The sequence below is a fragment of the Aptenodytes patagonicus genome, chromosome 1 (assembly GCF_965638725.1).
Source record: "Aptenodytes patagonicus chromosome 1, bAptPat1.pri.cur, whole genome shotgun sequence".
Classification (NCBI taxonomy): domain Eukaryota; kingdom Metazoa; phylum Chordata; class Aves; order Sphenisciformes; family Spheniscidae; genus Aptenodytes; species Aptenodytes patagonicus.
In genome coordinates, this window is record NC_134949.1 from 101,184,814 (window position 1) to 101,195,253 (window position 10,440).

General features: G+C 41.8%; 1 long non-coding RNA gene across 1 annotated transcript; it reads right to left on the bottom strand.

Annotated features, from left to right (window-relative positions):
• Positions 1–6,464: 6,464 nt before the first annotated feature.
• On the bottom strand, positions 6,465–7,740 carry LOC143155871 (uncharacterized). Its single transcript, XR_012994484.1, has 2 exons — positions 7,260–7,740; positions 6,465–6,853 (listed from the first exon to the last, which is right to left on the bottom strand). It is a non-coding gene; the product is annotated as an uncharacterized LOC143155871 (long non-coding RNA).
• Positions 7,741–10,440: the final 2,700 nt, after the last annotated feature.

A 10,440-nucleotide genomic window follows, 5' to 3' on the forward strand; every position in this document is an offset into this window, starting at 1 on the left:
TGAAATGACTGTCAGACTATTTGCACAGTGATGGCTCTTATTTAAGCTGCCACCCCTACTGAACTCCCTGCAGTATTACACCCCTCTGCCTGCCTCATGGTGCCCCAACAAAACCGGCAGAAGTGTAGACTCAAAAAAGAAAAAAAAAATGTTCATGAAGACTGTGGGATTTCTGTCCATGGTTTGGATGGACTGTATGAACTATTTTAAACGTTATATTTTGGTGAGTGACATTTTAATATAATCCATTTAAGTGGAAAAAAAAAATATTCTCACTTTTTTTTTTTGGAGCACCTACTCATTTGCATGAAGCTTTTATGTTTTAAGAGTGGCTCCTTTTTGTTTTCCCCATATAGAATAGGAAGTCACGTTAGCTTTCCCAATTAAGTGATAAAAGTGTTTTATCTCCTTGTGTGCCACTCATTCTATAGTGTCTTCTAAGTCCCTGTAGCAATCTTACTGGCAGAGTCTTCACACTTTGAGTCAGGGCACATGGAGAAAACAGTCTTAGTATATTCTGCGTCTTTTTTTTTTTCTTAAGGAACTAATGCTTTTTGCAAGCATAACACCTTTTCATGGCAAGCAAGATCCCTGCTGATATGTGATTTTTACTTGACTCAGGGGTCAAAACCAAAACAGAAGACGTAGCCAGTGGTGGAGCAAACAACTTTCCTGATGTTAGGAGTACCATTAGGAAATTTTGAAGGAACCGAGAGCCAGAAAGCCAAACCTGGGCAGAGTGTTCCAGGAAAGCTTTGTCATGTGGGAGGTACCAGCAGCACTCTGAAGGAGCCACCTCCCTCTCCAAGGGTGGGGATGAACCGATGAACTGAGTAAATGCTCCCCATTAGATCGCTCCATCATCTCTCTGGGTATGTGGATTACCGTAGGGCTGGCACCACCGTGACACAGCTGTTGTTGTGTGACTTTGCCTGCATGCTTGAGCCACACTTGACTTGTTCGTGAACCACAAGAGGCTCAAGAGCCATGAATTCATGATCCTTCATCTAGTTGATTTCCGTACCGAAGATTGTCCATTGAGTTCCAAGCAAAATAAAATTGAGCTTCACTTTAGCTTTGTAACTTTACAACGCAGCTGGAACCTTATATTTTTGTGTCAAAAAGAGTCCTAAAGGTAATGACATTTCAAATTGTTCCTCTGAAGCACTTTGCATCCATAAGAGCCAGATGAAGCTATGATCCTCTATATGTGTGTGCATGCATGGAGCTTAGAGCAATGAGAAGAAATTAGATATAGAAAGCTAGGTTTTGGTTACCCTTGACTGGAAAAAAGGAGATAAAAATAACAGCATTCTCAAGCGCTCACAACTCAAAAGCTAGTCCCTAAAAGCTAGGAAATCAACACCAAATCAGAATTTTTAAATTCAATAAAAAGAGATGCTATCTAATTGGATTCCAGTGTTAAGCTATCAAGCAGTACATTTCCATTTTTTTTTCAACAACCTTGAGGGTGATATGGCGAATATATATTTTACTGTGTTTTAATAATAATTGTATTTCTGCAAAAGGAATTTCTTCTAGGTTATCTGATGAACTCTAGCCAGGTCCCTGGTGGCAAACCCCTTGCCTTTTTTCTACGCTGGATTTCTGCATCATCGACCAGCTTGTTTCTGTATAAAGGTGGTGACTGGAATTTGCAGGTATGCTAGTTATTGGTGATTTTGCACTTGCTATGAAGCCAGACCTTTGACAATTATAAACAGATGCCTCTATAACACATTTGGTTCTGCTCAAAAAGTGGAGCAGTTGTTTTATCCTCTACTAGAATAATAATAGTAGAACTATAGCTTTACTGTAAGTAGTAAAACTTACACAGTTACAGTCAGGAAAAAATCTTCATGATAAAACTATTCATAGTTTCATTCAATAGCAGTATTTTCTATTTGACTCAATTATTTAACTACAATTTCACCAGTGCAAATGTTGAGCAGAAGTGAAGCTGGACTGAGGTTGTTAAACCTGTGATTATTCATCAAGAAAGACCATCACCTGGAGTTGCAGGGTCAAATTCAGTGGGTCTGCAGACAAAGATTGTACTATCTGAGAAATATTGTTTGTCCTTTGGGGGGGAGGGGGGGAGCGGCAATTCAGATATTCCATATAATAGTCCCTGGTCTACAAAATTTTAACTTCTGGACACTGTTGTGTTGTAGTACTCTAGAAGATAGACACAAATGAGCTTCCAAATTGAAGCAGTGACCCAGCCATAGCCTGTAATACCTCAGTTAACTGTAATCTTAAATTAAGATTGACTATGGGCTGAACAACTAAACTAGAAAAATGTTAAAAAACTAAAATAAGTACTACCATCTAATGTTTAAATGTTGTTATAGTGGTTAATAATGCTTTGCAATAATGTGTGTGCATCTCTACCTTTTCAATAATAAACAGATTGCATAAATGTTACACGTAGAAGCTCCCATAACCTGATGAGTCCATTATGGAATTATATCTTTAACTCACGTGCAAAACTAATCATATGAAGAATGTTCATGCTGCAGTTGATTGAAAACAACAATTGTAAGTTAAAAAGCTTTTTGTCTTTTTTTTTTTTTAATCCACTGATGCTTTATTCTATATGAACTCATCACTAGAAGACATTAAAAATCTTTAGAAATCAAGTTACACAGGTAACAAGACCGGGATGTGCACAGAAATCTAAGTTTTGATTTATTTATTTTTAATTAGCGAGTGCTTTGTGTAGTGCAGTGAAACAAACTGTGTTTGCTAGTGTTTCTTCATTTAATGTACTTTATGAGAAAAGTCCAGGTTTTGAAGCATTGAAATCAATCTAATTGCCTTTGACATGTCTGCCGTTTTTCATATTTTTCTCTCCAAGGTCTATTTCTCTTTTTGGTACCTGGTTCTTTATCTCTGTTCTCTTTCATCTTCATATTACCTTTCTTATTGCTTTCAGCTTCCTTTTCATCAATGAAATTTCAACGGACAACATTCTTTGAATCAGAAATGTAACACCACTGCACAATGAAGGACCAGACACCATAAGGTTATAGGCACGTCTACTCTACAGTCATAGGACAATAACGTAGATGATACCCACGTTAGCTTTAAACTGTCTCGCTTGGTTAACAATACAGGTCTAGCCACCATATGAATCAGCATGAGCTAATGTAACCTCCTAAGAAAAGTCTGCAGAATAGATGTGCACTAAATCCTGCAAAACCTTCTTTGATGGGAAGTTACACTGTGCAGTAATTTTGAGGATCCCTGTTTAGATCAGGATTCTCAGACTCATAAGACCACTGCTGGGTGAAAAAGTGAAATCTTTTACCATCTCTGGTGCACAAGTATTTGTAAGTCTTTAGGTGTGAGTTGTCTTTCCACTGCGTCTGGATCCCGAAGTGGCTTTCCTTCTCCTCCAGTCAGATGAGGCCGTCTGTGCTATGAACCCGTGCTATCATCTGGTTATGATCTGGATTCACACTTCACGTAAGTGTGGAGATTAATTAAGTGAGGGATGGATACCCAAGACACTTATAATTAATGCCTTAAGTAAGTTATAAACCAGGGCTCCAAAGATGAAAGCTTACTGCTTGACTGATTTACTAAATCACACATTCCCTCTCGATCACTGTTTTAAGGGCACAATCTTTGCCAGCTCCACGCATGGGCTTTGAGAATTATTCACTTCAGAACTTCTTGCATTATCAACATCACAGTTTTTTTTCCTAAGCACTGCATTACATGTTCATGTTAAATTCTTTGAACTTGCATCACTTTGTAAGATCTGATTAAACCTTTTAGACCTGCAAGTAGATGTTTTGCATATTGAAGACCTTAATCTCATACCTAAATCTTTCTGCCTCCTGGGGTTGCCCACATGAAAGGTTTCTCCACCAGCTTTTCAGATGCTTCTATTTTCGTCCTGGAAAACTATGATGACTTTAGAGGGGATCTAAGAGGGAGCAAGTTACTTTGAACCTTGGTTTTCTGCTACAGGGTGGGCATGCTTTTCAGTTTCAAACTTAATTTAAAAAAAAAAAAAAAAAAAAAACAACTGGCAGCTTTCAAGAAGTTGGGTAATTATTTCTTTTTCTTTTGGCATTTTCAGAGAGGGTGTTTGGAGAGGTGTCCGATACTCCTAAAGTCTAAGAGAACTGAGGATGAGAAGGGAAGCCAGTATGACTAAAAGCAAACTAAGGAGGTTATTAGAAGTAAAAAAGACATCCTTCAATAAGTGGAAGTCCAAATAAAGAACATAGAAAAATGTAATAAAACTTCTGGCAAGCTAAATGTGAAGCCATAATAAAGCTGGCCAAAAAAGATTCTGAGGACCAAGGGTGCAAAATCTAACAATAAAAACATTTTTTTTCAAATACGTCAGAAGCAGGAAGTTTGCCAGCAAGTTGATGGGGCCAATATATTACTGAAACGTAGGAAGACCACTATAGAAGGACAAGTCTATAGCAGAAAAGCTTGAAAGTATTACATTTGCGAATGCTCATTATGGAGGGGCTCAAGGAAGTTTCCCTGTTGGAGCCAATTGTTGGGGACTTCCCTGAGGAACTGCTGATAATGAAGTGGTTTGGTAGTAAGGGGGATGAGAATAAATCAACACAACAACAGGGACAAGGGCCATGCTGTAAGTGTGCAACTCGTGTAAAAGCTCTAAAGAAACTCGAAGAGCAGTCAACTCTTCTTGCATCTTAGCACTTGTCAGCCTTCTTTCAGAGATCTATGACATTCTGTATCTGATGCTGCTTTTCAGAAAGGCTTCAGGACAACCAGGAAACTGCAAACGTGTGTATGACTTCCATATTTTCAAACTGGTATAATCTTCCCTTATTACTGTCAAAACAAAACCAAAACAGCAACACCCCCCTGCCTCCCAAACCCATGCTTATTACAGAGCAGAACAGAACAAATTTCCAGCCTCATTTCTTCTGTATGGATAATTGTTCCAAATTCAGTTGAAAGGTGATACTCTTTTTTTATCATTGCTTGACTTTTGACAGGACCTTCTGTTCTAGCTTGAAGTCTTACCAGGTTCTTCAGTCTAAATCAGATTCATGCACTTTACAGTTGGGATAAGGAGTGGAGAGGAAGAAGTAATACTACCTAAAAATCGAACAGGGACTGTGAGACATTTGGTGGTTCATACGTCTGGGAGAAAAACTGGTGTTCCTACTTCCCTGTAGTATTAGTGTGGCTGATTTGAAAGACTGGCCTCAGCTTTGTTCCCCATCCTTAGTACTCACGGGAAAAATAAGGATTAAGGTTAATGTAAGTGATATTTTTGGTTAACTCATACAAGGGCCACCTGGTCCCTGCCTGATCATCAGTGTAAGTCAGAACAGGCAGTTTATATCCCCTTTCCCCTGATCCCTTTGGAGCTCTGGAAAGCAATGAAAAAGCTGTGCACTTCATCTCCTCTTCAACACTCCCTCTTCCGTTTCTTGGTGCAAAACCTGCCATCTGCATGGGGGACTGAAGCACCTTTGAAGAAAAAAAACATTCTGCCCAACTTGTGCCTCCTAAGAAGCTTCTGCATAGAAAATGACTTAATCTGGCCTTTTTTTTACACTCTTTTTTTATAGTCAGTAGCATAAACAGACTGTACATAAACGTTCATATGACCTGTGAATAGGTAAGACCTATGTTGGTAGGGCTGTGTTCAATAATAGCACAGTCAAAGCTCCAGCTACTGTGCAATAAAACTCTTACTGTCTGTGTGGTACAGGGCTATGACTTTAGAGACATTTTGCATGCAAAGATGCTGCCCAAAATGCCTGTTGATATAAAGCAGATGTGCTCGTTCCATTCCAGTACATTTTGACTACAGAGAATGTTGTTGATGGTAATAGGCGGACTTGCTACTTTCATTTTGGGATGGGGTTTAGTCTTACTTTTCACACCAGGGTCTTGATGTAGATTTCAGAAATAGGATAGTTGTTTCTAGCTAGAAAGCTTTGACAGACCCATCTGAAGTTATAGGGGACCTTTACCAGAAATGGTGGATGGGAATCCAGCTGTACATAACAGGATCTTAAGCATCGACTTCTGATCCCTTAACACACCTCTTTTCTTTTCTTCTTTTTTTTTTTTTTCCTTTTGTCATGAATAGCGTATGGAGCCATGTAACTGTAAATGAGCATCTCCAGGTGGTTGTTGCCTTTGTTATACCTTGAGCAAATGCTTTCAGCCTCCTTTACAGTCAGACACAAAGCCTTAGTTTGGGTGCTGCAGGTGCTAAAATTGCCTGAAAAGCCTTCAGGAATGACCAGACCATTTAGAGACACTTGAAAATATAGCTGGAGAGGATCCTCCGCTTATCTGAGATTACCATCGGAGTACATTGCCGATACTTCTTTACGAAATGTTTTGGGTTAGCTAAAAAAGAAAAGTAAGTAGCTTTTTCCCAGTACACTTCAAATATTTCTTTTTCATTTATGAAGATCATAGCTATCCAGACTAATGAATTCTTTGCTTTTATTCTTATTTGCCATTTATAGCTTTTTCTGATTTTATGTACAATTTGTAATTGTTAAAACTCTGAGCTAGAACCTTCTTAATCCCCTTTAATCCAAAGACAATACGACTAGCGGAAGGGAGGATGAATTTACCCAGATCACTTCAGACGTGCTCCAGCTACTCCACGAAATCTTCAAATGCCATTTCAAATGTTCATCCAAACTAAATGTCTACTTTTTACAATGGTGGGGAGAAATCCTGTTTGCCCATAAATAAAAAAGAAAAACGTTCACTGTGTGTTTACAGGCCTTCACACATCTGAAAAAGTCAGGACTTATTTAATTTGTACTATAACTCTTCTAGAAGATGAAATGCAGTCGGTTTACTCCTGACAGCGTTTCTGTGAAAAGAAAGAAATCACCATTTTGCCCTGGTCTTTTTCTTGCTTAAAACACCGCGGGGACTGTAGCTGCACGGGAGGCTGAGGAGGAGGAGGAGGAGGAGGAGGAGAGGAGGAGGAGGAAGAAGGGGAGGCGGCGGCGGCAGCGGCGGCGGCGAGGCGCCCTGCCCGCCCGGCCCCCGGCGCGGCCCGGCTCTGCCGGTGCCGCAGCGCCACCCCGCGGTCCCCGGCCCCGCCGCGGCGCCGCCGGCCGGCGCTCCCCGACCCACCCCGGCTCCGCGCCGCGGGTGTATCGGAAGGAGAATTACTGTACGCCTTCACCTGCGGGAAGCAGGGGAATGGAAATCTTTTAACCTGCGTAATGAGCCTTCGCAGGGTGCTTGGGCCGGGGTCAGTAAGACCTTACCGCGCCATTCAGCAGCTCTGCCCCCTCTTGCTTCTATTTACCCCGCCGACACGCTTGTCGCTTGTCTCTTCGAGCTGGAGTCGGCTGGGAATTTCCAGGCTGAGGAACTGAACGTCGCGTCTCGTGATTTCATAGGAACCGAAGTGTCGCTGACGCCTCTGAGCCCCCAGAGCTCCGTGGCCAGGCGGGAGCCCCGGTAGCCATCCCGCCTCGGGGAGGGGACTCAGTGGGGCAACTCCTGTCCTGCGCCCAGCTCTCCACCTACGAGAACCGTCTTTAAACACAGCACAACATTTCCTCCAAAGCTGAATTTCACCAAACTTCTGCTTCTCTGCGAGGCGAAATTCCTTCGCATTTCTGGATTTCATTTGCAATACAAAAAAAGGATTTTGGAGGAAAATCAAAGAGGTCTTTCATAGGTAGCAATGCATGCACATGCATTTTCTCTACAGCAGATCTTGCATAACCTTTAGAAAGTGACTTTGTTCCTGGAAACCTGATTTATGGAACAGCAAATGGACGGATAGCTGATCCCCAGGGAAAAAACGCGAGTCATCGCTGACAAGCATGTGGAAAGATCACCAAATTCCAAGCTGATGTTGCCAGGCTGATAACAGTATTATTAGCAAACATTCTATATATATAAGCCTAGCTTGTGTGCTCCCTGGTAACTATGTTGGTTTTAACAGCTTACATAAACATAACAGATACGAGCATTCCTTTAAGACCTGGTGTATCACGTTATATCAAAGCATTGAGTGAGAAACTGGCAATAGGTCATCCAAAATGATGTTTGACGTGAAAGGATTTTTGTCAGCTAAGGTGGAAATTCTCCAGGGGGGGATGGGAGGAATGTTTTGCCCTTTAAATATCTGCTTCTCCACACATATACACTCCACTGACAGCACGTCAGTAGTCAGCCATTTCTCATTGGTTTTAGTATCTTAGTTAAACATATTTGACCAATGAGGCAAAGGCAGAGTGGCTGAGTGGACACGTCGCCGCAGCTGATATATGCAGACAGAAGTGCCACATGGCAGATATATCTTAATACTGGCCATCACCTTTTGTCATGTTGTAAGCAGAAGCTCCCCTACCCCACAATGCAGAGTGCTTTGTGTAAGCAATCTTATTTGTGCTGTCTCAAGCCGTCATGTGTTTGTGTTCCTTTTCAGATGAACCTTAATTCTGACCCTGCTGAGGGTGTATTGCTTGCTTTGGAAATACTTACAATATCCCTAGAATGTTTATTTTCCACCCCCATATGCTGCTACATTCTTGCAAGCTTTCTCTGGTTGTAATGCAATGTTTGGCCAGGAAACAGAGAACACAAATGAAAAACAGTGCCCCAGTCTTAGGGAAACCTAGTAAACCTATGACAGAAAGTGTTTTATTGGAAACAAGACAAAGATTTCCAGAGAAATAATAAACAAACAGCTGGTCAGCATCCCTGTAAGACCATCAACTTCAGATGTGTATTTCCTGGAAGGATCAGAGTATTTTGTTTAATTCTCTTCCTCTGCCCTCAGCAGGTAGGAGAAGCAGAGGGCAGGTCTAGTGATAATGTTCCAAAGCAGATAACTGGATATTTAATGTGTAGCAACAATACAATTTGCATGACCAGCTAACCATCTACAGATCGTTTCCAGTAATGGATCCTAACCGCTGGCTTTCTCCAGGTATTTGTTGAAGACCGGCACTTAAACCAACGGTACATAAAGAATCAGGTTCCAAAGGGTCAGCAGCAGGAAAACACTTTTCCCCTGCAGTGCTATGCAGGAACCTGTCTAATGTCAATGTTGACATTAGGGTCCCTTTTGCCGGGGTAGTAGAGTATTGGAAGGGTCAAGACAAAAACCTGTGTTTTCTGAAACAAGGGCTCAACCCCTCAGCAAAGAATCAGAAGTTCCCCAAACCAGTGTCAGAGAACCTGAAAGCAGACTCCGGTGTCCATGAAGTCATAGCACCATCAACTCCCTGCACACGGGCTAGATGGAAGTGCAGCTATTAAGGCGAGTCCAGGTACAGAGTCAGACCTGAATTCAGCAACAGCTGGTTATGACACCTCAGAGGGCTAGACAGAAGCCTTGCTGCACTGTCACTACCCTGAGAGTGCTCAAAATTCAGGTTCTCCATGATAGCTAACACCTCTCCCTTCAAAACTACACCACAGAGGGATACGACATCTCAGAGCAACCCTAGAAGCAGGACATCCTGTTCTGATAGACCACAGACTGGTCCAGGGGAACAGCAGGGGATCATGTTCTCCCATAAGTGCAAGTACAGCTTGCAGAGCTATATAACCTAAGTATTAAGACTAAAGTGTTGTTGGATGGCACCAGATGCTTTGAATCCTACTTTGTGATCAACAACAGGGGCAGGGAAATAAGTGTGACGCAAATGAGAAAAGGAGGCTCAGGTAGGCATTTCCTCATCCAGAAGCATGAGGAGACTTGAAGAGCCTGGAGTTGAAATGAGACAAATTGAATGAAAGGGCTAGAAGTGAGGAGGCTTTACAAATGCAGAGAAAGAGGTAGATTCCTATATGACCAACGCAGTCATAAGAAAGCGAGCCAGATTTGTTTTCTGGTTTATGAAACAGCAAGGGAATTGATAACTAAGTACCAGTGGCGGGCTCCGCAGTGCAGATGGTGCCTGAGCCTGGAAGAACCCAGCATGCCTATTACACTGCAAGTGAAGCTGCTGAGCTGGCAGCTACCATAGCCATTATTTTATTGCTAAGCTAAGCAGGTCAGACATGTGCATTCACTGGGATCTCAAAATGGTTCGTTTGTACTCAGATGAACTTCCATGTGAACTTTCAGAGAGTAGCAGCACATCCATGGCTCTGCTTTCACTGGTGTGGATGATGGATGGGAAACCTAATACACGGAAGGAGGGGACTAACATAGAATAGAGAATTTGCCTTCAGGACAGTGTTTGGACAAACCTTTTCTTGCTATAAAGGCAAAATAAAAGGGTCGGGGGCAGGATTGGCTTCTGCCCTATAAGGCAACAAAGGTAACAAAACTGGCATTGTAGTCTCGTGAAAAGTCAACCTTGTTACCAGCAGCACAAAGCCGAAGGTTTTGAGCAGACAAATCCTTGTAGCTAATATGAAGACGCAGAATCGCAGTAAGTATGTTTGCAAATCAACACATAAACATTGCAGTGTCTGTGG